Source organism: Cucumis melo, chromosome 9, assembly GCF_025177605.1.
Source record: "Cucumis melo cultivar AY chromosome 9, USDA_Cmelo_AY_1.0, whole genome shotgun sequence".
Lineage (NCBI taxonomy): Eukaryota > Viridiplantae > Streptophyta > Magnoliopsida > Cucurbitales > Cucurbitaceae > Cucumis > Cucumis melo.
Window position 1 is genome coordinate 19039807 of NC_066865.1, and position 24903 is coordinate 19064709.

The 24903-nt window shown below is 36.8% G+C and overlaps 3 non-coding genes across 3 annotated transcripts; all 3 read right to left on the reverse strand.

Annotated features, from left to right (window-relative positions):
• Nucleotides 1-1664: 1664 nt before the first annotated feature.
• Nucleotides 1665-1756, reverse strand: LOC127151097 (small nucleolar RNA snoR69Y). Its single transcript, XR_007823835.1, has one exon. It is a non-coding gene; the product is annotated as a small nucleolar RNA snoR69Y (small nucleolar RNA).
• A 140-nt stretch (nt 1757-1896) lies between these two features.
• LOC127151100 (small nucleolar RNA snoR69Y) lies at nt 1897-1990 on the reverse strand. Its single transcript, XR_007823838.1, has one exon. It is a non-coding gene; the product is annotated as a small nucleolar RNA snoR69Y (small nucleolar RNA).
• Nucleotides 1991-8238: 6248 nt separating this feature from the next.
• Nucleotides 8239-8332, reverse strand: LOC127151102 (small nucleolar RNA snoR69Y). Its single transcript, XR_007823840.1, has one exon. It is a non-coding gene; the product is annotated as a small nucleolar RNA snoR69Y (small nucleolar RNA).
• Nucleotides 8333-24903: the final 16571 nt, after the last annotated feature.

Below are 24903 nucleotides of genomic sequence, written 5' to 3' on the forward strand. Positions count from 1 at the left end.
TTTGATGGGGATATGAATTAAAATGAAAAGTAATTAAGGATTGCAGCCATATATCTTCATGGTAGATTGTTCACTCCGAAGATATGGTCATATACATGCATGAATTTCGAGTTCGGGAAAATATAAGATTTGTCTTTTACATTTGTATACACAAAATGAAATCTTAATATTGTGTTTATATATACACATTCTACAACAGTGCATGAAAAAAATCCTAAGACAGGAGTTGAATAAGAAAATCTAAACGTCTTCTCGGTCTTCAACCTTCAACGGCCGCCTGGCTATATATCTACACATCGCTTAGCTTTCAATCCGATATGACTTCAATCATTCTACAAACAATACATTACAAGAAAAAATGTCTATGATAGCTCACTAAAAACGCTATTGTAGACATTTTATAGCGTTTTACCAAAAGTCGCGATAGCCCACGTTATTAAAAGCCTAGATTTTTAATATTGTTTTATAAAAGCTATAAAAAGTAAGCATTTTGGTAGAGTTTTGGAAAGGTTATAAAAACAACTTTTTAATAGCGTATTCTTCTATTTATATGATTTATTATAGCATTTTTTTAATGCTATGAAAAACATTTTATAGCAAGTTTAAAGTTGTTGATTGTTTATAATAACATTTTTTAACAAATATAAAAGTTTAATCATACCTTTAAATGAAAGCTATATTAATGTAGTATTTTCACATATTTTATCTATAATATACTTTTTTAAATATCACTATTCAATTCCCAAGAACATACAACATTTAGTAGCTAAAACATCACTAGGACTATAGCTGTATTCGCATAGCTAAAACATCAGTTGCACTTCTCCACAGTTCCAACGCCTTTGATATTTTGAGAGTAAAGTTTTAACACCACTAACAAGCAAAGAGGTGTGAAAGAATATTTACAAAGATTGGGTTAATGAACTCAGTAGCAAGAAAAGCTCAGGCATAGTCACTTCACCGATTACTGACATATCACATTTCCATCTTTTTCCCTTCATAGCTCATATAGAACCCCCCCCCCCCCCAAATAAATAAATAAGTAAAAGACAATTCCCTGGGTCTCTTCAGTACCCATTTCCTGTTTTCTCATTCAGAACAAATTCAAGAAATAAAGCTTGACTCAATATAATGCCATTTCCTGTTTGTAGACGCAAAAATGCAGCGAAAATACCCGAACTAAATTTTAGGGATGCAATGTAATGCCATCAAAGCTTTTATCGACTCTGAACCAATCTACTACTATGAGCTTGGGAAGAGGATCTCTTAAAACCGACCACATGAACCAATCTACAGTGAAAGATAACATAAAGTTTCACTTGATCATACAAAATTTTATAGCAATTCACAAGTTTTGCCTAAAACCGCCAACATGCAAAATTCATAGATAAACACTTGCATTTTCTATCCTAAGTGAACCATTTGCATTTGAAACCCAATTCAAACTCTCAATAATCTAGCCCAGAGAAACTTAAAATATAACATAAAGTTTCACTTGATCTTACAACATTTCATAACAATTCAAGATTCAGGCCTCCGTGCACAATCAACAATTTGGCAATTATTGTTGAGCGTCAAACTAACAAGTAAAAACAACAAAATGTAGGATTCATAAGTTCATTACCTAAAACGAAACCTAAACTATTATTACCTCTGTCTCTGGACTTTAGGCTCAGATACTTGATGGGTAAAGACTATTCCCCGACGTACAAAAGGTCTCATCGAATTGGGATTATCAAACATCATCAAAGCAGAAAGACCGGCCATTAAAACCAATTAATTAGCGAAAAAAGAAAAAAAATAGACATTAATAAACTGCTACCAATTTAAAACAGAATTGAAAAGCATAATGCAGAGAGAAGTAGAGAACAATCTAAAAGAAAATCTAAAACTGGACTTTATGCTAAGATATTTAATGGGTAAAGACTATTCCCTAACCTACAAAAGGTCTCATCGAGTTGGGATTATCAAACATTCTCAAAGCATAAAGAAAATTCATGAAAACGAATTAGTTTGAGAAAAAGGAAAAAACAATTAGGCATTTATAAGTTGCAGCTAATTTAAGATGAATTTGGCAAGCAAAATGCAAGGAGAAGTGGAAAACAATCACAAAAAGACTCAAAATATGGACTTTAGGCTAAGATATTTTATGGGTAAAGACTATTCCCCGATCTACAAAAGGTCTCATAGGACAGAAACACAGAGAGAAGTGAAAAACACTAGCAAAGAAATCTGCAAGTTGCACATAGTAATTATAGAAGTATATATTAGTGTTAAATTCCAATAAGAGCTTAAAACAAAAACCACACAAAAAACTATCAAAACAGTTTATCAAAGAAACAAAATATTAACACAACACACAGTTGGATGAATGCATTAGAATTGTTTGCGTTTGAAAGAAGGAGATGCAACAACGTACATACTCTCTTTCTCCATGGTGTTCAAAGCACTTTGTGAGGATTTATGAGCAACCGATTTGCAATTAACGTCAGAAATCTACATACACTCCAAAGAGTGATATTGTTCCAATATACAGTAACAAAGTGGTCAAGAATCCAGGAGTCATATAACTAAGTCTTAGCCATACCTAGATAAGAACTTGGAGTCTCTAACTTAATTAAAGTCTCAAGTTTCAATATTGAGGAGAGCTTAATACAAAAAATTCTTGATGTTGTGGTCAAACTTTGTGATGGGTGCAGGTGTCTCGAGGAGCTTAGAATCAATTACTAAACACTAGTCACCATCACTTCATTTTAATAGATCCCTTCATTTATAATCTATTAAGATAGAGTAGCAAACAAGTTTGCTCCTGTGACTAAGAGATCTCTAAGAGGATACTAACATTGACAAAAATATAGACTAGTCATTTCATCAACTTGATGGGGAGAAAGAAGAAACGTTCCTACTAGACTTTGTGGATGAATTTTACAGATCTCCCACCAAGGTTCAGAGATGAGTTTCAATTTAAATAAAAAGAAAAGGTACTTCACCTGAAAGATTCTCTAAATAACCTAATTGAACAACCTAGTATTTTCTTTGGCAAATACCAAATTCATTCTTCATCTGGATTATAATGAACTGGAGAAAATCATGCCATGCTCCTCAAACATGGATCAGAAAGCTAGACTTTTAATTCGTAAAGAATTTCCCATATCCTTCTTATAACCCACGCTGACTAGACATTAATATTCATAAAATGAGAAGGCATTCTGAACTTTTACTTCATAAAAGGAAACTATTTTACATCAAATTGAAACAATATGTCAGGGAAAGATACATCAGTAGAAGCAGAGTGAACTTGTTTGTATGCAAAAAAAAAAAAAAAAAAACCAGCGATGAGAACAAGACTATTATGAGTATACACCTAATGGAAAAATGAAAAAATGGGAAAATGGAAATACCTAGCTTTGGCCAAGGAAAAATGGAAAAGACAACTATAGCAGCAACAAACCTAATCAATAAACCTACGAACAATAGCCACTTCCATTAAGATGTTAGAACAAAACATTTTCCATGAAAACAAATATACATACCTCAAATAATCATCATTGTCTCTAGCTTTCGATTTCTTTTTTCCAACTGACTCTATAAGATGAAGTATAAGAATAAAAGGGTAACTAACATTTGGTTCAAAGAAAATGACTTGTCCGATAGTGGTGGCAAGCACAACGACAATCGAAGAAGGACTGTTCGACGATGATAAGGTACGGACTGGGCACGAGGGACGATGACAAGGTATGGGCTGGGCACGAGGGACGACGGTGGTGGGTTCCACGACGACTTGGCACAGGTTGGGGCACGAAAGACTGCTTTTAGCAGTGGTGGCGATGGCAGCTGTGGGGAGTCTCGACAAACATTTTGAGCAATAGAATGGTAGATTCATTGGCACTTTCTAGATAGAATAATTTACCTTCTTGGGGACAAGTCTGAATATATCCTCAAGTTACCATCCCTAGATTAACGATCAGATCGAACAATTCAACTGTATTCTCAAAGAATATCTGCATCATTTTGTGGAAGCAAGACTAAAAGAATTGGATTCAGCTGTTGGACGTGACCCAATTCTGTTTCAATGCTCAGACGTGTTCATCAACCGGGAGAAGCCCGTTTGAGATTGTTTGTAGTAGGCAACCTGTATTGCCACACCTTGGTGATCATCCTTGTTTGGGGAAGAACCCAAACTCACAACTTTATTTAGGAATGGAAATAGATGAAAGACATCGATTAAGCGTACTTAGAGAAAGCCTCGAGGCGAATGAAGAAGTGGACAGATAAAAAGCGTCGCCCTCTTGAGTTTCGAGCGTAAGATTAAGTCCTCATCAAATTGTGACCAAAACAGATTTGATTTCGAGGACAAAGACCAGCACCTCGTCAGAAAATTCGAGGGACCAGTGGAAGTGCTCTAAAGGGAGGGGAATACATCTTACAGAGTGTCGTTGCCCATATGGATGAAAACCATCCAATAATTCATGTGAGTAACTTAAAGCCCTGCCATCAAGATCCCAAAGACTTGCAGCGCAATGTCATAGTTCGACCAACCATCAACCTCAGTCAGAAAGAAGATAAAGATGTTGAAGAAATCTTGACCGAAGGAGTAAAAAATGGCTGAAGACCCACAAGAAGGATCCATAAGTACCTATTAAAGTGGAAGAACCTTCTCATGGAAGAAACCAGTTGAGAACGAGTTGAAGACCTAAAAGCCTAGATGTAGAAGATCGAAGAGTTCAAGCTTCACTAGTCGATAGGAACGTCAAGTATTTAAGTGGGAGAAAATGTCACGAGCATGCTTGTCCAGGACATTGTTTGTCTATAGCCGCACGCTCAGATACCCCTAAAATCACCATATCTTTATGTTTTGTACTTAGTTTAGTCTATTGCTTTCCTTTTTATGTAGTCAACCTAGGGTGTGATGTTTCAACATTTTCATATGCAAGTCTGTGAAAGCTAAAAATGTTTAAAATGTACTATAGGGGAGATATAATAGTTAAATCCCCGACCAAGCCTTGTTATACTCTTTGCAATCAAAGCTTTCTTTGCAATCATAGCTTTCTTTGCAATCATAGCTTTCTTTGAAATTGATAGCCTTCAATGATTTCTTTAATGACGTTTTCAATTAATTTCTTTCTCTCACAATTTATAAAACAATTTTCTCAAGAATGTGAAGGGATATCTTACCGCGAGTTTGTCCGTGATTTTCGGATTTTGCACGGCTGACCTATTGATTGAGTAAAACAAGTGTCGCACAATCACCCGTCCTATGTTTAAAAGGTTGTGATTGTGACACAACGCAATGCCATGTGTTACGAGCATGCTTGTCAAGGCGTTGTTTGCGCATGGCCGCATGTCCGAACATCCTCAAACCACCTTATCTTTATGTTTTGTACTTAGTTTAGCCTATTGCTTTCATTTGTTGTCGCCGACATAGGATGTGAGGTTTCGGCATTTTCATATTCAAGCCTGTCAAAGTTAAAATTGTTCAAAATGTACTATAGGGGAGATATAGTAGTTGAATTCTCAACCAAGCCTTGTTGTACTCTTTGCAATCTAAGATTTCTTTGCAACTGGTAGTCTTTAATGCTTTCTTTAACGATGTTTTCAATGCTTTTCTTTCTCTTTCACATTTTGTAAAACCATTTTCTCTCAAAACGTGAAGGGAGGCTACGTCGTATCTCAAGTTTTTCAGCGAGTTCTAGATTTTAGACGACCGATTTGTTCACTAAGTTAGAACAAGTGTCGCATAATCACCCGTCCCATGTTTGAAAAGTTGCGATTGTGACAAGTGGTATCAAAGCTTTGTTAGCTCCTTGACTAAGCGAGATGCAAGTATGTCAGTTATTAAACAACTGTCGAAGTCGCAATCTGAGCGACTGACTAAGATTGAGGAGCAATTCTTGTATTTGATAGAATTTCCATATGAAGTAAGATTTCTCCAGCTTAGAGGTGTTGGAAGAAAAAGTCGGAGAAATAGATGCCTTGAATGGTTGAGTGCACGGGTTAGCCATAAGTGAACTGACGCTAAGGGTTGATTCATTGAAATATAAAACCACCCAAGCGGGTAGTTTTAAACGTAGGAGTAGCGCTTTGAGTTTTGTTGCGTACATGGAAGATCTTGTCGAAGAGCTTGACTCTATCAAAAGACCATGCTAAAGCTTTTTAGCGATCTATCTGACGATTTTAAAGCAACGATCAAGAAAATCGAGGTCGAAATGGCCAAGATGAAAATGCAAGTAAATTTGACGATGCGAGCAGTGGGGAACCAGACCTCGAATCCAGTATGTAGTGTTTCGAGTAAGCTCAAGATCCAAGAACCCAAAGCCTTCAATGGGAACCGCGATGTTAAAGAACTTGAAATTTCATCTTCGATATGCAGCAATACTTTAAGGCTAGTGGAACCAATTTTGAAGAAACCAAGGTGACATTAGTCTCCATGCATCTGTCTGATGATGCAAAACTCTGATGGAGGTCGAAAGTGAACGGCATCAAGAATGGTCGATGTACCATTGACATGTGGGAAGATCTTAAGAAAGAATTAAGGGCCCAATTCTTCCCTAAAAATGTTGAATTTATTGCTAGAAGAAAATTGCGGCAACTCACACACCGGAACCATCAGAGAGTATGTAAAACAATTATGCTGTGTTATGTTGGATATTTGAGACATGTTAGAAAAACACAAAGTATTCTGCTTTGTAGAGGGGCTCAAGCCGTGGGCTAGGACTAAGTTATACGAATAGCAAGTTCAAGATCCTACCTTTGCTTTTACCATCGCAGAGAGACTGTTTGACTACGGTGGCAACCAAGGGTCCCAAAAGAAGAATGTGACTACACTAGATCCCAGGAATATGATCTCAAAAGCCTAATCCCCAAACAAACTTCACAAACGATAAAAAACCACATATCTCAAGCTCTAGTACTCCTCGAGGAGCACACCAGTCAAATTCAAATCAGACAAGACCTATTTCTTGCCTCTTGGAAAAGGCCCCCATCGGGTAGCCTAATAACCACACTGCGGCTAGGTGACAGCTTTGCAAGCCTCCTTGCAGTAATTTAACGATTCAGAGTGAGAAATAGAAGCAGAAAGGGAAGATGAGGGGGACACCCCTCGAATGGGTGCGTTAAAACTCTTATCGGCAATCCAAAAGAAGGCATCTCATTAAAAGGATGCTTTTGAAAACAGACTCATGTTTATCGACGCAGTCATAGACTTTGAAACCGCAAAGAGCACCATGGTGGATTAAGGTACAACTCATAACTTCATTTCTGTACAAGAAGCACGTTGGTTGGAGTTGAAAATCAAGGACACAGACAAAAAATTACATGATTCTATATTGACCCATTCAACAATGAAGCTATAGAAATAGACAATTTCCAAGGTGAAATTACTTAACAACAATCAGTTAGAGCTCCTAACTTCCTTTAATAAAGGAAAAATAAATTCAACATGTAAACTGAAAGGCATCAAGCATGCTACTTTTTGTAAAGGAAAAATATGGTGATTAAGATTAAGAATACAGTACGCCATAGATTATGTTAGGGGTTTCTACTATTTGTAGATGCAAAAATGCAGCGAAAATACCTGAACTAAATTTCGGGGATGCAATGCAATGCCATCAAAGCTTTTATCGACTTTGAACCAATCTACTACTATGAGCTTGAGAAGCGGATCTCCTTAAACCGACCACATGAACCAATCTACAGTGAAAGATAACATAAAGTTTCACTTGCTCATACAATATTTTATAGCAATTCACAAGTTTTGCCTGAAACGCCCATGTAAAATTCATAGATAAACACTTGCATTTTCTATCCTAAGTGAACCATTTGCATTTGAAACCCAATTCAAACTCTCAATAATCTAGCTTAGAGAAACTTAAAATATAACATAACGTTTCACTTGATCATACAACATTACAGTAATTCAAGATTCAGGCCTTCGTGGACAATCAACAATTTGACAATTATTGTTGAGCATCAAACTAACAAGTAAAAACAACAAAATGTAGGATTCATAAGTTCATTACTTAAAATCAAAACCTAAACTATTATTCCCCGACGTATAAAATGTCTCATCAAGCTGGGATTATCAAACATCATCAAAGAAGAAAGACCAACCATCAAAACCAATTAATTAGCAAAAAAGAAAAAAAAGGCTTTAATAAACTGCTATCGATTTAAAACAGATTTGAATAGTGTAATGTAGAGAGAAATGGAAAAGAATCTAAAAGAAAATCTAAAACTGGACTTTATGCTTAGATATTTAATGGGTAAAGACTATTCCTTAACTTACAAAAGGTCTCGTCGAGCTAGGATTATCAAACATTCTCAAAGCGTAAAGAAAATCCATCAAAACGAATTAGTTAGAGAAAAAGGAAAAAAATTAGTCATTTATAAGTTGCTGCTAATTTAAAACGAATTTGGCAAGCAAAATGCAGGGAGAAGTAGAAAACAATCCCAAAAAGACTCGAATTTGGACTTTAGGCTAAGATATTTTATGGTTAAGGACTATTCCCCGATCTACAAAAGATCTCATAGGACAAAAACATAGAGAGAAGCGAAAAACACTAGCAAAGTTATCTGCAAGTTGCACATGGTAATTATAGAAGTAGATTGGTGTTAAGTTCCAATAAAAGCTTAAAACAAAAACCACATAAAAAGCATTCAAAACAGTTTATCAAAGAAACAAAATATTAACACAACACAGAGTTGGATGAATGAATTAGAATTGTTTGCGTTTGAAAGAAGGAGATGCAACAACATACATACTCTCTTTCTCTATGGTGTTCAAAGCACTTTGTGAGGATTTATGAGCAACCGATTTGCAATTAACGTCAGAAATCCACAAACACTTCATATATTGATATTGTTCCAATATAAAATAACAAAGTGTCAAGAATCAAGGAGTCATATAACTAAGTCTCAGCCATACCTAGACAAGAACTTGGATTCTGTGACTTAATTAAAATCTCAAGTTTCAATATTGAGGAGAGCTTAATACAAAAAATTCTTGATGTTGTGGTCAAACTTTGTGATGGGTGTAGGTGTCTCGAGGAGCTTGGAATCAATTACTAAACACTACTCACCATCACTTCATTTACAATCTATTAAGATAGAGTAGCAAACAAGTTTGCTCCTGTAACCAAGCGATCTCCAAGAGGATGCTAACATTGACAAAAATATAGACTAGTCATTTCATCAACTCGATGGGGAGAAGGAAGAAACGCTTCTACTAGACTTTGTGGATGAATTTTACAAATCTCCCACCAAGGTTCAGAGATAAGTTTTAATTAAAAAAAAGGCACTTTACCTGAAAGATTCTTTAAATAACCTAATAGAACAACCTAGTGTTTTCTTTGGCAAATACCAAATTCATTCATCATTTGAATTACAATGAACTGGAGAAGATCATGCCATGCTCCTCGAACATGGATCAGAAAGCTAGACTTTTAATTCGTAAAGAATTTTCCATATTCTTCTTATAGCCCACGCTGATTGAACATTAATATTCATAAAATGAGAAGGCATCTTGCACTTTTACTTCATAAGAGGAAACTATTTTACATCAAATTGAAATAATATGTCAGGAAAAGATACAACAGTAGAAGTATAATGAACTTGTTTGGACAAAAAAAAAACCAACGACGAGAACAAGACAGTTATGAGTATATAACTAATGGAAAAATGGAAAAATGGGAAAATTGAAATACCTACCTTTGGCTAAGGAAAAATGGAAAAAACAACTATAGTAGCAACTAACCTAATCAATAAACCTACAAACAACAACCACTTCCATTTAGATGTTAAAACTCACGGTTTTCCATGAAAACAAATATACATACCTCAAAGAATCATCATTGTCTCTAGCTTTCGATTTCTTCTTCCCAACTGACTCTACATGATGAAGTATAAAAAGAAAAGGGTAACTAGCATTTGGTTCAAAGGAAATGACTTGCTTGACGGTGGTGGCGAGCACAACGGTAATTGAAGAAGGACTGTTCAATGACGACAAGGTACGGGTTGGGCATGAGGGACGACGACAAGGTACGCGCTGGGCATGAGGGACGATGGTGGTGGGTTCTACGGTGACTGAACACAGTTTAGGCACGAGGGATCATCTAACGGTGGTGGCGGTGGCAGCTGTAGGGAGTCTCGACAAGCATTTTGAGCAACAGAGATGGTAGATTCATTGGCACTTTCTAGATAGAATAATTTACCTTATGGGGGCAAGTCTGAATATATTCAGATGAAGTAAGATTTCTCTAGCCTAGAGGTGTTGGAAGAAGAAGTCGGAGAAATAGACGCCTTGAATGGCTGAGTAAACGGGTTACCCATAAGTGAACGGATGCTGAGGGTTAATTCATTGAAATATAAAACCACCGAAGCGGGTAGTTTTAAACGTTGGAGTAGCTCTTTGAATTCTGTTGCGCACATGGAAGAGCTTGACTTCTATAAAAAGACCATGCTAAAGTTTTTCAACAATCTATCAGACGACTTTAGAGCAGCGATAAAAAAATCGAGGCCAAGATGGCCAAAATAAAAATGCAAGTAAATATAACGATGCAAAGAGTGGGGAACCAGACCCTGAATACAATATGTAGTGTTTTGAGTAAGCTCAAGATCCCAGAACCCAAAGCCTTCAATGGGAACTGCGATGTTAAGGAACTTGAAATGAATGTCCTTTACCTTCAAATTTGCGCATTTTCGCTAATAAGTAAATGAAAGCCAGTGGAATGAATAAGTCCTTCGCCTACTACAATTAGTTCCATTGACAAGTCCTTCAGATGGACGAGTCAGAAAGTGAAAGTGGAATGATCAGAAGTCTATAGGCTTGAATCTAAATAGTAGGTGGAAAAAATTGAATTTGGATGCAATAGGCTTGAATCTAAATAGTAGGTTTCAAGTCCAATAAGGATTTAGTTCCATAAATCAATCCATAGGCTTGAATCTAAATAGTAGGTTTCAGTCGAATGCAAGAAATAACTTTTAAAACTAAAACAGAAACTAAAGTAAGGGTCTCATTCCATAGGATAGTTCCGCTTGTCCCTGTAGAAGTAGTTCTTTTAGTGGTTGCAATCTCGAATGTCTCATTCGTTATAAGCTATTTGAGAAATATGGATTATGAACTTTTAGGATGAACTACAAATTCAGTAGACAAGTAAATAATCAGTTCAGGGACAACCACACCAAAAGGTAGAAGACAGAAAGGAAGTCGACCTCGAAGATCTTTTTTCTCACGTCCACGGGACATATCCAATCTTCTTTCTTCTTTGTATTGATTCCACCAAAAACCTAAACCCAGTCTGCCCTGAATCATGCAATTTCCCTTTTTGAGTGATTTAGTAGGCATGCAGAATGAACTCCATGATTGACAAGGGAAGAGCATCAGTCGCACACAAACCCGCATTCAAAGCATATCAATTTCTCCTTTTTTCAAGTGATTTGAAACATTCCTTCTTAATAAACCGGGTAATTCAAAGAAAAGAGGGCTTTTCCCTTGTCTTCGATTATTCATGCCACTAGTATCCTATCTATCTTGCACTCTAACCTCCAACGGGTCTTTGACCACCCCAGGTAGCGATTGCATCCCTTTCTCTTTTTGAAGAGGCTTCTCTTCACTCTAAGTTATTAACTAAAAAATCCTATTATTGTATATGATTTTGCTATTGAATAACTAAATGATTTAACAATCTTTCTCATTCCCAAAACTAAGCATGCAAGAGGAAGAACAAAGGCTACTGAAACTTCTCGGTCACTCACAAGAGGTTTGGAACCCTGAGTATAGTATTCCAGGTGTAGCAGGAAAAGAAGGAGTAAGCACCTACATGAGAATACCTTCCAGCAGAAAAGCCCAACTCAGAATGAAAGAGAGAATACCATACCAATAGACTAACGAAGACCCCCTCCATAAGGATAATGGCTTTTTACTTAGGTGCATATGCGAGAAAGAGAAAATGTGGTCTTCCTATCCTTCTGTCTAGATTGAAAGGGAAGACCCAAATCTTTCCGCGTGTCAGCTCTTCATTGGCTCAATTAGCCCCAAATCATGAACCAAAGTCAGGTTGAAAAGGGATGCGGGTGTCCAAGGATCAGTGGCTCATTTTTCTCTGTTATCAATTTCTTACAATCAAGGGATTTCTTAGGAAAAGCCTTATGTAATACGATTGCTTTCTCACACTCTATAACCGTCTCAAGGACTTGTTCATTCCACTGATTTTGATGGATCGTTTGTCAACTGATCTGACTTCAGTGATGAATTGCGCCTTGCCTCTCGGTTTGAGGTAGTTTTGCCCTATCTTTTCTTTTAGAAATGCGAGACAGAAAAGTTCAGCTCTTAAGCCCATGTAGCGGTCCTTGCCCCTAGCTTGATCAGTAAACCCAATATTTTTTTGGTCTATTTTATTTATTTTATTTTATTTATGTGAAATGAATAAAAGAAAAATGGAAATTATGCATATATATATATATATATATATATATATATATATATTTAATGTTTTTATTAAGTAAAATAAAGAGAAAAGAAAAGAAGGGATAAAAGGAAGGAAAAAGAAGAAGAAAATTTTCATTTTACTTTTCTTCTTCTCTTCCTCCACCGCCAAGGTTTTCTCCATCTATTTCCACCACTTTCTTTACCATTTCTGCACCAACTTTAAGAGGAATTTCAAAGGGAAGAAGGCTGAGAAAGGAAGAAGAAGAAGTTCAAAAAGTTTTGTTAAAGAAAGACAAAGGAATTGCAAGCAAAGCTTCATCCTTGGCAGAAATTGATTCACACAGCACACCTCTAATGTTTTGTTGATTCCGAGCTACAAAAAAAGAATTAAGAGGTGAGGTTTACATTTACCAAAAGCTAATTCATTTTCAAACAAATTTTAAGAAGAAAGTTTTAGCAAATTTGTATGTTCATTGGGTGATTTTTGATGAAGAAAATAGGGCAGCTGATTTTCACGCAATTTCAGGAGGTCTCTGGTTTTTCTTGTTTTTCCAAGAGTACCGGTGGAGTTAAGATCTCTATTTGGTATAGTTGGAAATCTTATTCAATTTACCACAACTTTCATGAAGAAATCGTGAATCTAAAATGACTAAAAATAAGTTAAATTGTAGGAACAAGTTAAAGGGGTCGTGTGCGCACGATTATTGAAGTTGTTTTATTTCAAGGGTTATCTGAGTTTATTCACAGGGAATCAGATTTATATGTCCTGAGGTAAGTTTTAGAGGACCTAAAAATGAAGATTTTGATATAAAGAATATCATTTTGTATAAGTATTGGAAGAGTTATGATCATTTGAATTTCGTGTTGCGAATGTGGAAAATTCTGAGAAGTGTGTCGAGTATGGTTTATTATTTTTAAGATGGACTTCTTTAGCATTACCCTTAGTAAGCCATGTTAAACATAAAATTTGAAGATTGTAATATTCAGGTTTCTAATACTTGGTTCTGGTTGTTTGGCAAGCTAAGAGAAAATAGGTCGGATTTACACATCGGGAAATTAGTCCAAGACTGTGAGTGACCAAAACCAGTTTTTAAAAATATTTTCTTCTCCTAAATATTTACTATGGTTGATTATCTACACGTTTATTTACAAAGCATTGAAAATTATTTGAAGTCCATGATTATTTTCAAGTATGAGTTTCGAGACTAGAATTCTTACTGAATGTTTATGCTAGCACGTGATTATTGAATATCTGGAAATTATTTGAACCACTGTGTTTCAAACAAAGTATGAGTTACCAAGTTTTGTTTTAAGAACTACAGCTTTTCACGAATAATCTAAGTAAGTTTAAGCTTTACGAAAGAAAAGTATAGCAAGCATGTTTTAATGTTTTCATACAATTTTTCTAATATTTCTATTAACTACATGACTAAGGTGTTGAGCATGAGGCTATATGGTACCGTGTGCACACCAGTTAGATTTCGTTGTTGACATTGAGTGTACTCCATAACAACGGTTCTGTCGTGAGTGCTATGTGGGTCCTACTACGACAAAGACGATGAGAGTGCTGGCTAGGCCCCACTACATCGTAGAGCTTGTAAACGTTGTTGTACTAGGTGTACCCTACACAACGTAGATTTGTCATGTTAGTTAAAATATTTTGATATACTTGATAGGCCTTGCTAGATTTTTAATGACGTATATACTAAGTATTTAAGAAAGCTATTCTTACGATTATATGTCTATGTTTACGACTTGTATAAACAGATTTATAAATGTAAGCTTTCACGTGCTCTTACTTTTAAATTTCTAGTTTTAAACTGAGTCATTCACTAAGCTTTATAGCTTACCCTTCCAAAATGTTTTACACACTTTCCAGGTAGAGATCGAGTTCCTGGTGCGTGATAGACTGCCTTAGTCTGTTGAAGTTTCAATATCGATAGCCAGTACGCGTGGTTAGAGTTGTGCATAGTGTCTGTTGTATTATAATGTATATATCTTTGTATGATATTGATACTCCACATTTTGTGTAAGCTTTAGGAGCTACGGTTGTATAAACTGAGGACTACTCGATAAAATTGAGTAAGAAGAAAATTTGAATCTCCCTGGCGAAAAGAAAGGAGACCTATAAAGCAAAGAAGTGTAGTGGTAGACTAAGAAGTAAATAATTAGTTAAAGAGATGCACCTCTGATCCCCAACCCAAAGATGGATGTGCATCAGTGATCATGGAAAGGAGCGAAGGTAGAGAAGACCCCCTTACGAGGGCCAGAGCTTCTGGTCTTGCAGCAACGATTCTCGCTTCTGATCCCTATTGATGTGTCTAATCTGCCCTGCTTGGTGGACCTCATTAATATTCTTTGAACCTCCCCCACTCCTTTTAGTGGAATTCACAAGTCAAGAGGACCCTCCATTAAGAGTCTGAAAGTGCTTCCTATTTTAGTGAGTCATGAAAGAATGAAATATCGCTCCGTGGGCTAGGCTAACTAGTTGCATCTTTGATTTAGTGGAGAAAATGGAAAGCCTATTTAGTGGATAAGTCCTTTAAAACCCTCCTTCTACGTCTGAAATCTACCATATTCACAGTAACAAGTCCCACAACAAGATTCATATGGTAGAATTAAAAAGTGCTATATATTAGTGGAATTAACAAGGACTGAGAACCTCTAGAGGAGTATATTTAAAATCTAATATATATGGTGAATATGGATAATCCTGCGGACTCCTCTTCTTTTTTAGTTGAGTCCTTCGATCATTCTTTGAGCCTCTTGACTCTAAAATCTACCATTTTTACGAACCTTACTCATTAATTTCTAAGAGAATTGAATATAGATTGATTCACTTTTTCAAAGGTCGCTCCTTCCCTGTGTCTATCTTTTCTTCAAAAGGCTGGGTTCTAAGCTTCCTTCCTTCATTTGTTGTGCTCCATCTCTTCCAATGATGAAAGAAAAATGCAGTTTCTCCCTCTAAGTAAAAGGAAGAGGTTCGCCTATCTTGCATCTGCTTGCTACTCTCGCTTTCTCTTCCTTAATCCCAGTTGGTCCTGCTTTCTCTTGCTGCTCGGTCGATTCCTGCTCTACCTATGTCTGACTCCCATCTCTCTACGCTTCATGGAGATTTGAGTTATGAAAGTCTTGGTTTAACTTGGTCTAAGAATGAAATACCGTTACGTGGGAAAATGAAGATCGAATTCAACTTCTTTCTATCTTTATCTTAATCCTGAACCTGGATATGAAATCAAGGGCTCGCCCTTTTCACTTGCACTCCCGATCCTTGTCAATCCCTTCTCAATTAGATCTCTTCTCTACTTCTACAACTAGCCTATGATTCGGCAAAATGGAAGAAAGAAGGTTGAATCACATTTAGGAGTGCAAATTGACTATGTCTGAGACCCTACAAGGAAGACTACAAAGGAGTCGCCTGGGTGAAAAGTGAGTCTTTCCCTAACAAGTGGCTGAAAATAGGCCTTTTTGGAAAGAAACGCAGACACAAGCTCTCGTCCGCTCTTGCCTACCATATTCATCTTTTTCTTCTTCTTCCTTTTAGTTTCTTTCCTTAGTTTGAGTTCTGACTTTTAAGATTCCTTTTATCTACCATAGGATTCCATTTAGAACCATACATTGGAATGGAACTTATTGGGAAAGGTAAGATAGGAAAGTCAAAAGCAAAATCCCTTTGAATTTTGATCCTATATTTGACAATAAGAAAAGGGTTCTCTCATTGACCTTCATCCACCATTCTTTTTTATGGAAGGCCTTGGCATTTTTTGGGCTTATGAACAGCTTATAAAGGAAAGAATTCTTGCTATTACTGGTATTACACCACCCTATCAAAGTCGATTATATGGGTAATAGTTACCGTGTACATTTACGACTATACCTCTAATCACTCTAAGAAGTGGGAGTGATTATGAGTAGCAACCACGAAGCCATTGAGTTCATCGTAGGTACCATTGGAATGGTGGATTGGAAGGGGCATGCCCATCAATGCTTATCTTCGTGGGTAGATAGTTGCAATGTTGCTGTAGGAACTTAAGCCAAAGGAGCTTTGTCTAGTTTCGTCAGACCTCTTAGCTAGGGAAGGTGAAAAATGGATGGTTGAGTGTACCACATACCGGAGTTGGCTATCTAGTTGGCTCAAGTGGTTTTTATGGCATGCAAAAGCCAGTGCTAATCTAAATCCGTCGATCCATTCCCTGTTCGATGCTAATAAGTCCTTTGGACCCTCTAGACTCATCAAATTCCACTAACCCATCCTTTGGACCCGTCGAATTTGTTCATTCTACCATATTCATCTTGTTGCGAGACTTGTTTATATCCATATTCACTTCATTTTAGTAGGTTTTAGAACCCACATTTTGAAAAGTTCTGTTAGGTTCTTAGTAGCAGTCTCAGACATTTCTTCCTTTACTTCACAAGCTTTTTATCTCCTTGATAGCTGGAAGTTCCCTAAAGGTATGACAAGCCGGATGACTTTGTACCATCCATTCCAGTGTGGTTGAATTTTGTTCAAGAGCCCAAGGACATGGAGCACATCTTTTTGATTTCAACTGCTTGAAGTGATTGTGACGACCATGAAGAAACAACGAATCCCAACTACGGATATATAAGAGCCAAAATTGCTAAAGGCATTCCATTTCGTGTAAGCATTTGGGTAATCAGGAATGGACATGGTATACACGAAAGACGTAGGAGGCTCCGACAAGGAATAAGACTCCTTCTATTCTTTATGGTCTTTCAAACCCATAGATACAAGCTTATCCTTCAATTTCCTTATGGAAATAGAATCAAAAGGCAAGACTTAAGTGAAAGGAAGGAAAAGAACACAAGGAAGTCAATGAACATCCATAAATCAAGCTCCAAACCTCTAATTTATGGGGAGCAGCTTCCTTCGCACACCCACATCAGGGTTTCAGTCTCTTCTTAAGACTCAAATACTAACTTTTTATTTCCCAGGGTTGAAGCTTGTTGAATTGCACGCAATGATGTTGTTCTAATTCCCCTATTTAGACCACTTCTTAAATAGTCAACTCAAATTAAGAGATCTGACTTTCCTCTCATCTTTGAGCTACTTCATGCCCTTCAAGCTTAACTATTTTATTCTACCCCAACTAAAAGAAGGAATTCCCTATCTGGTCTGGTGCCAAGGAAAGGTTAATATGGTAGATTTTAGAGTCAAGAGGTCTTTAAACTTCGAAGCAAAAACAAAGGTCCAGATGACCCAGCTAAAAAAGAAGAGGAGTCCAAAGGACTATCCATATTCACATCTGATCCCAATGAAGTTCTAGCTTTAAGCTCCTTCACTCGGAAAGAAATGCGCACTCACTCAGACAGAGGGTCGAGGATTAGGAGGGGAGGCTGCAAGTGCTTCGAGTGGAGCAGCAAGCACTTATGGTGCAACCTGTCACCCACGATCCCAAGGAGAAACGAAAAGTCCGTTCGTGCCTCGGGCAATTAAGTACACTTAGTTGGCACGGAGGAAGGAGGCAGTAAAGGAGCTAGTGATTTCATTTTCATAAGTGGCTGCAAAAGTTTTCAAAAGATTCTTAAAATCAAGAGGAATCTAGATTCAACAATAACTGGAACACAATTGCTCTAACGGAGCAATCAGCTGCCTCATCCCTTATTCCATATTCCAAGAGCAAGGCTAAGATTTCATTAGCATAAATTCATCCAAACAGAGAGATCTGAACCTCGTAAATCAGTGAAAGCAAAGAATTAGTAGGTCTTGGTGAAAGGTAAGGCAAAAAAAGGTCAGACGAGTTAGTCAAATGTTCTGACTCCTTCAATCTTTCTATACATAAGAGCTTTGAAGAAGAATAAGAAGAGGAAAGAGAAAGCCTAGGGTTTTGTCCTTGACGTATGCCACCCCATTCTCTTTTTCAATTATCTCTTTCATCAAAAGAGACTAAGGGAAGAATCTGTATCACTTTCTTCTTGAAGCGGAGGCAGCACACTGGTAAGCTCACCGAAAGAAATCTTCTTGGCAGTTTTTGTTGCAGTTCTCACCCTTCTCGTGGAAGAAGCAAGTTGGGAACGTGTCGAAGACCTTGAAGCTTGGAAACAGAAGATCAAAGAATTCTAACTTCGCTAGTCGATAAGGACGTCAACTGTTTAAGTAAGGAAGAATGTCACGAGCATGATTGTCCAAGGCGTTGTTTGCCCATGGCTGCATACCCAAACATCCTCAAACCACCTTATCTTATATTTTGTACTTAGTTTAGCCTATTGCTTTCATTCAGTTAGTGAGTGTTGCTAAGGTATGGCAATCCTTGCCAATCCTCGCACTCCTTTCAGAGCTAACTTAGGGGTTTAGGAAAGCAGCTCCATGAGAGGTTGTGACAACAGCACCATCCTACTGAAGTGTGCAATGATGATTTATTGCATTATAAAGTAGATGGTAGTTAACCTTGGCGCCATAATCAGGAACTTCATCCTCTCTTGGATGGAAGCACCTAAAGTTGTCGTGCCCTTCCTCTACACTATTGAAGCTCTTCGTCTGAAAGCAGTTTCTGAGCTTTCAATTTTTCTACAAGCACCCATTTCTAGCAATGTATGTTCTCAGGCGACTCTCAACCAAACCATAACGCTTCATCAAAATAAAAAAGAGTGACGCCTTAAAACCCTTAATAAAGTTAAGGGAGAAGAAAAGAATTGCAGAGAAGAAGAAGAGGCCTCTCCGACACCATCACTGCTTAAGAGGAAAAAGGCCCATGTTGGTGCGTTTAGCTCGTAGAAAAAGAAAAAAGAGATGGAAGCTAGGTGCAACCATCAACCCTAAACCTCTAGCCATCCTACTCCCGAACTCTCCTATCACATCCTCCAAAATTCAAATCCTTTAGTCTTCCTCCTCCTTATCTAAAAGTCCAATCCCTTCTCATCAAGCATACCAACATCCTTCACCTCTCACTTTCCCATAATTCAACTCTTCTAGGCCACTATCACCTATGTCGCCTATTATCCTCTCGCCACTTTTTAAATCCCCCATCATCATAACAACTATTGGGTTTAATGTCCTAAAACTTGTAGATAGTAAATATAATTTCAATAAGTGTTATTGATTATATTATTAGTTTTGTCTTAATAACCTAAATCCAATAAACTAACATCCTAAGTTGTTTGATGAGTCTTGAACAGTATGTAGAGACATATGGGGATCAATGTTCAAGATCAGCTTAAAGGGTCTATAGTATAGGGTTAAGGTTGGGTACCTTACCTGTTAACACTATGGATACGGCTCACTTTGTATTTGATACAAACACATTGATCCAATGTGTTCATGTATGTGACATGCGAGTGAGGGTATCCTATGCAATGAGTTTGCATAAGACTGGACCACGAAATAGTAATCACTAGATGTAACTCCGTTAACTAGTTGGATTTCTATTTCATTAGGATGACCTAGGTAACTTAGTCTTAATCCTGAGTGTATTATGAACTTCTGTTTGCGAGGGATTGTCCTTTGATTTGTACGGGTGAGAGTGGCCAGATTGCTGACTCAATATGCTTATCATTTTAGGGATAAGATCGAGTTGGGAGTTGGAAACATAATCACACAAGATGGAATTCACTCCTTCCAACCTTTAGGGTAAGTAGATAAGTGTTTCCTTAAATAGTGTCTCCGGGACTTGGACAAAGTACCCTACCCTCTCTATGGCACGAGAAGAGTTTTCTGTTTAGTGGTTAGATCATAAACAAGTTGTTCATTAGAGAAGCATTGGTATTTAAGGACTAGAAGTAACCCAGGGGTAAAACGATATTTTGACCCAGCTGGTTTTACAAACACTTGTGAAGGACTAACTACTGATATTGGTCTTTATCCGTGGACATAGAAATATATCTATAGTGAGAAGAGTTCAGCTGTGAGTCTTTAGTGGAGTGTACACACAATTAACGAATATTGATTAATGTGGTTAATGAGTTTAGCCAATTAATCTTATATTGTTGTAGCTTCTGATCTGTAGGTCCATTAGGTCCCATTCCTAACTCATAAAGAGTAATGAGATTTATTTATATTGGTTGTAATTTGAAATGTTCAAATTTATTTTGGGAATTAATATAATGTATATTGATACATTATAATATAAAGTTTATATTTTAATTAGACTTTATTATATAAATTTAATTTTGGATATGATTCAAAATTAAATTACAAGAGAATAAAATATTTGAATGAGTTCAAATATTAGTTTAATGTGAATTATATTCATATTAAAACTATAAGTTAAAATTTAATATGTATATGATACATATTAAAACTATAGGTTATGAGAGAAATTTATATTTGAATATGATTCAAATTATGGATTAAATTAAATATAAGATATTTAATTTAGAAATTAATTAATTGGAGAATTAATTAATAGTTTTGTTTAATTTGATTTAATTAAATTAATTAAATTAAAACTATAGGTTATGCGAGAGATATTCATTTAAATATGATTTAAATGAAAATATTAATTAAATATCATTTAATTAATTATTAAATTAATTAATTATTAAATTAAATTAATTAATTAGTTTAATATATATTAATTTAATGACTATTAAGTTAATAGGGAACGTGGGTGGTTTTCCCACATTCCCATTTATTCTCTCTAACTTCCGGAAGAAGTGGGAATACTTTGCGTAACAAAATAGGGGTGAGTTCTGCAAAGACTGAGACGCTCCATTCTCTCTGGAAAACTTTTCTCTGTAAAGAAAAATTCCTTCAATCCAATTTGGTTCCCACAAACCATCTCATTCAGAGAATAGGAAGGTTTCCAAGTGGTGGTGCCCCAAGTTGGTGTTTGGTAGATTCAGAGTCGTCAACGAGAGTAAGTTCTTATTCTCTATATTTTCTTCAAAGTATGTTTAACCATAAAAATTATTTTGTAATTTTTTGCCAATGTATTGGTATTTTTTAAGGTTCCAATTAAAATTGAGTTTATGTAATTATTTCGCATTAAAGGGTTTTCATCCCTTCAATTGGTATCAAAGCCATCTCATTTTTAATTGAGAATTTTAAAAAATTTGCATTGGTTAGGTGGGATCTCTACATTATGAATGTGGGTTTTGCAATTGAATGTTTCTGTCATTTTGGCCATAGATTTACTGTTTTGATAAGATTAAAATGTAAAGGCCCTTGCGTTTTTTGGCACTTTAATTTGTAAATCTGTAATTTAGAGTCTATTTTTTGGATTCGGGGTGTTTTTCTGAGTTTTTCGACACCAAATTTACCCAAAACGGACAACCGAAAGGCCATTAATGGAGAGTTTTTCAATTATGTATGGAAACCGAAGCGAAAAGAAAAAAAGAAAAAAAATATGCGGTTGAAGGTTAAAGAAGGGATGACGGCAGCATGACGTCATTATGACGTCAGCGCGACGTCATCAGCTTACTGTGGTGCTCGGCGACGGCTTGTACGGACGGTTCATGGCTCGGCTCGACTCTGTACAGACGACTCGGCTCGACACTGTATGGACGGCTCGGCTCGGTTGCTGGCGGTCGGCTCTTTCCCCACTAAATATGCATCCCAAAGTGTTAGGGATGCATATGATCGCTGGACAAAGGCCAATGACAAGGCTCGCCTCCACATCTTGGCTAGTATGTCTGACATACTAAGCAAGAAACATGAGGTCATGGTTACTGCACGTCAGATCATGGACTCTCTTAGAGAGATGTTTGGGCAACCGTCCATTCAGATCAAACAAGAGGCAAATGTTGCCCATTCGAGGAGGTTTGCACCTTCATCTTCTAGATCTAAGAAAATTCAAAAGAGGAAATGAGGGAAGGGGAAAGGTCCTACTGTTGTTGCTGAGGGCAAAGGGAAGACTAAGGTAGCCATCAAGGGAAAATGTTTCCACTGCAATGTTGATAAGCATTGGAAAAGAAATTGCCCTAAGTACCTTGTTAAGAAGAAAAAAAGGAAGTTAAATATGATTTACTTGTCTTGGAAACATGTTTAGTGGAAAATGACCAGAATGCCTGGATACTTGATTCAAAGGCCACTAACCATGTTTGTTCTTCTTTACAAGAAACTAGTTCCTTCAAGCAGCTTGAGGAGAGTGAGATGACACTCAAGGTTGGAATGGGAGATGTCATTTAGCTCGTGCAGTGGGAGATGCTAAGTTTTTTTTCAAAAATAAATTCATGTTTTTGGAAAACTTGTACATAGTTCCTAAAATTAAAAGGAACTTAGTCTTCGTTTCTTGTCTTATTGAACATATGTACTCAATTAATTTTTCTATGAATGAAGCGTTCATTTCTAAGAATGGTGTACATATTTGTTCGGCTAAGCTTGAAAACAACTTGTATGTATTAAGACCTAATGAAGCAAAAGCAGTTTTAAATCATGAGATGTTTAGAACCACTAATACTCAAAATAAAAGGCAAAGAATTTCTCTAAATAACAATACCTATCTTTGGCATTTAAAATTAAGTCACATAAATCTCGATTGGATCGAGAGATTGGTAAAGAATGGACTTCTAAACGAGTTAGAAGATGATTCATTACCTCCATGTGAATCTTGTCTTGAAGGAAAAATGACAAATAGACCTTTTACTGGAAAAGGTTATAGAGCCAAAGAGCCTTTAGAACTTATACATTCAGACCTTTGTGGTCCGATGAATGTAAAAGCTAGAGAGGGTTTTGAATACTTCATCTCTTTTATAGATGACTATTCGAGGTATAGTTATTTATACTTAATGGAGCATAAGTCTGAAGCTCTTGAAAAGTTCAAAGAGTATAAGACTAAAGTTGAAAATCTATTAAGTAAAAAGGTTAAAATACTTCGATCTGATCGAGGTGGAGAGTACATGGATTTGAGATTCTAGGACTATATGATAGAACATGGAATCCTATCTCAACTCTCAGCACCTAGTACACCTTAACAAAATGGTATATCAGAAAGGAGAAATAGAACCTTGTTAGACATGGTACGTTCAATGATGAGCTATGCTCAATTGCCTAGCTCTTTTTGGGGGTATGCAATAGAGACTGCAGTTCATATCTTGAACAATGTTTCCTCGAAGAGTGTTTCTGAAACACCTTTCGAGTTATGGAAAGGATGTAAACCTAGTTTAAGTCACTTCAGAATCTGGGGTTGTCCAGCACACGTGTTAGTGACAAATCCCAAGAAGTTGGAACCTCGTTCAAGGTTATGCCAATTTGTTGGTTACCCTAAATAGACGATAGGTGGTCTATTCTTCGATCCACAAGAAAATAGAGTGTTTGTATCGACAAATGCTACATTCTTGGAAGAAGACCACATGAGAGATCATAAACCACGAAGCAAATTAGTATTAAATGAAGCTACTAATGAACCAACAAGGGCTGTTGATGAAGTTGGTCCCTCATCAAGAGTTGATGAACCGACCACATCAGGTCAATCTCATTCTTCTCAATCGTTGAGAATGCCTCGATGCAGTGGGAGGATTGTATCAAAACCTAACCGTTATTTGGGTTTAACTGAAACTCTGGTTGTCATACCAGATGATGGTGTTGAGGATCCATCGTTCTATAAACAGGCAATGAATGATGTAGATAAGGACCAATGGGTCAAAGCCATGGACCTTGAAATGGAGTCTATGTACTTCAATTCAGTGTGGGAGCTTGTATATCTACCTAAAGGGATAAAACCTATAGGGTGTAAATGGATCTATAAGAGAAAGAGAGATTCAGCTGAGAAGGTACGGACCTTCAAAGCTAGACTTGTAGCAAAAGGGTATACCCAAAGGAAAGGGGTTGACTATGAGGAAACTTTTTCCCCTGTTGCTATGTTAAAATCTATAAGGATTCTCTTGTCCATCTCCACATTTTATGTTTATGAAATATGGCAAATGGATGTCAAGACTGCTTTTCTGAATGGTAATCCTGAAGAGAGTATCTTTATGTCTCAGCCCGAGGGGTTCATAACCCAAGGTCAAGAGCAAAAAGGTTGCAAGCTGAATCGATCCATTTATGGGTTGAAACAAGCATCTAGACCTTGGAACATTAGGCTTGATACTGCGATCAAATCCTACAGTTTGACCAAAACGTTGATGAACCTTGTGTATATAAGAAAATCAACAAAGGAAAAGTAGCTTTCTTAGTACTTTATATGGACGATATCCTCCTCATTGGGAATGATATGGGATACCTTACTGATGTTAAAGCTTGGCTAGCAGCCCAATTCCAAATGAAAGATTTAGGAGAGGCACAATATGTTCTTGGGATCTAAATCATAAGGGATTGTAAGAACAAAACGCTAACACTGTCTCAAACAACCTATATAGACAAAATGTTGGTTCGATATTCGATGCAGAACTCTAAGAAGGGTTTATTACCTTTCAGGCATGGGGTTCACTTGTCTAAAGAACAGTGTCCTAAGTCATCACATAAGTCCACAAATCAGCCCTCTACTACACGCACGCTAGAACTTCTCCATATAGACCTAATGGGACCGATGCAAACAAAAAGCTTGGGGGGAAAAAGGTATGAATTGGTATGTGTAGATGACTTC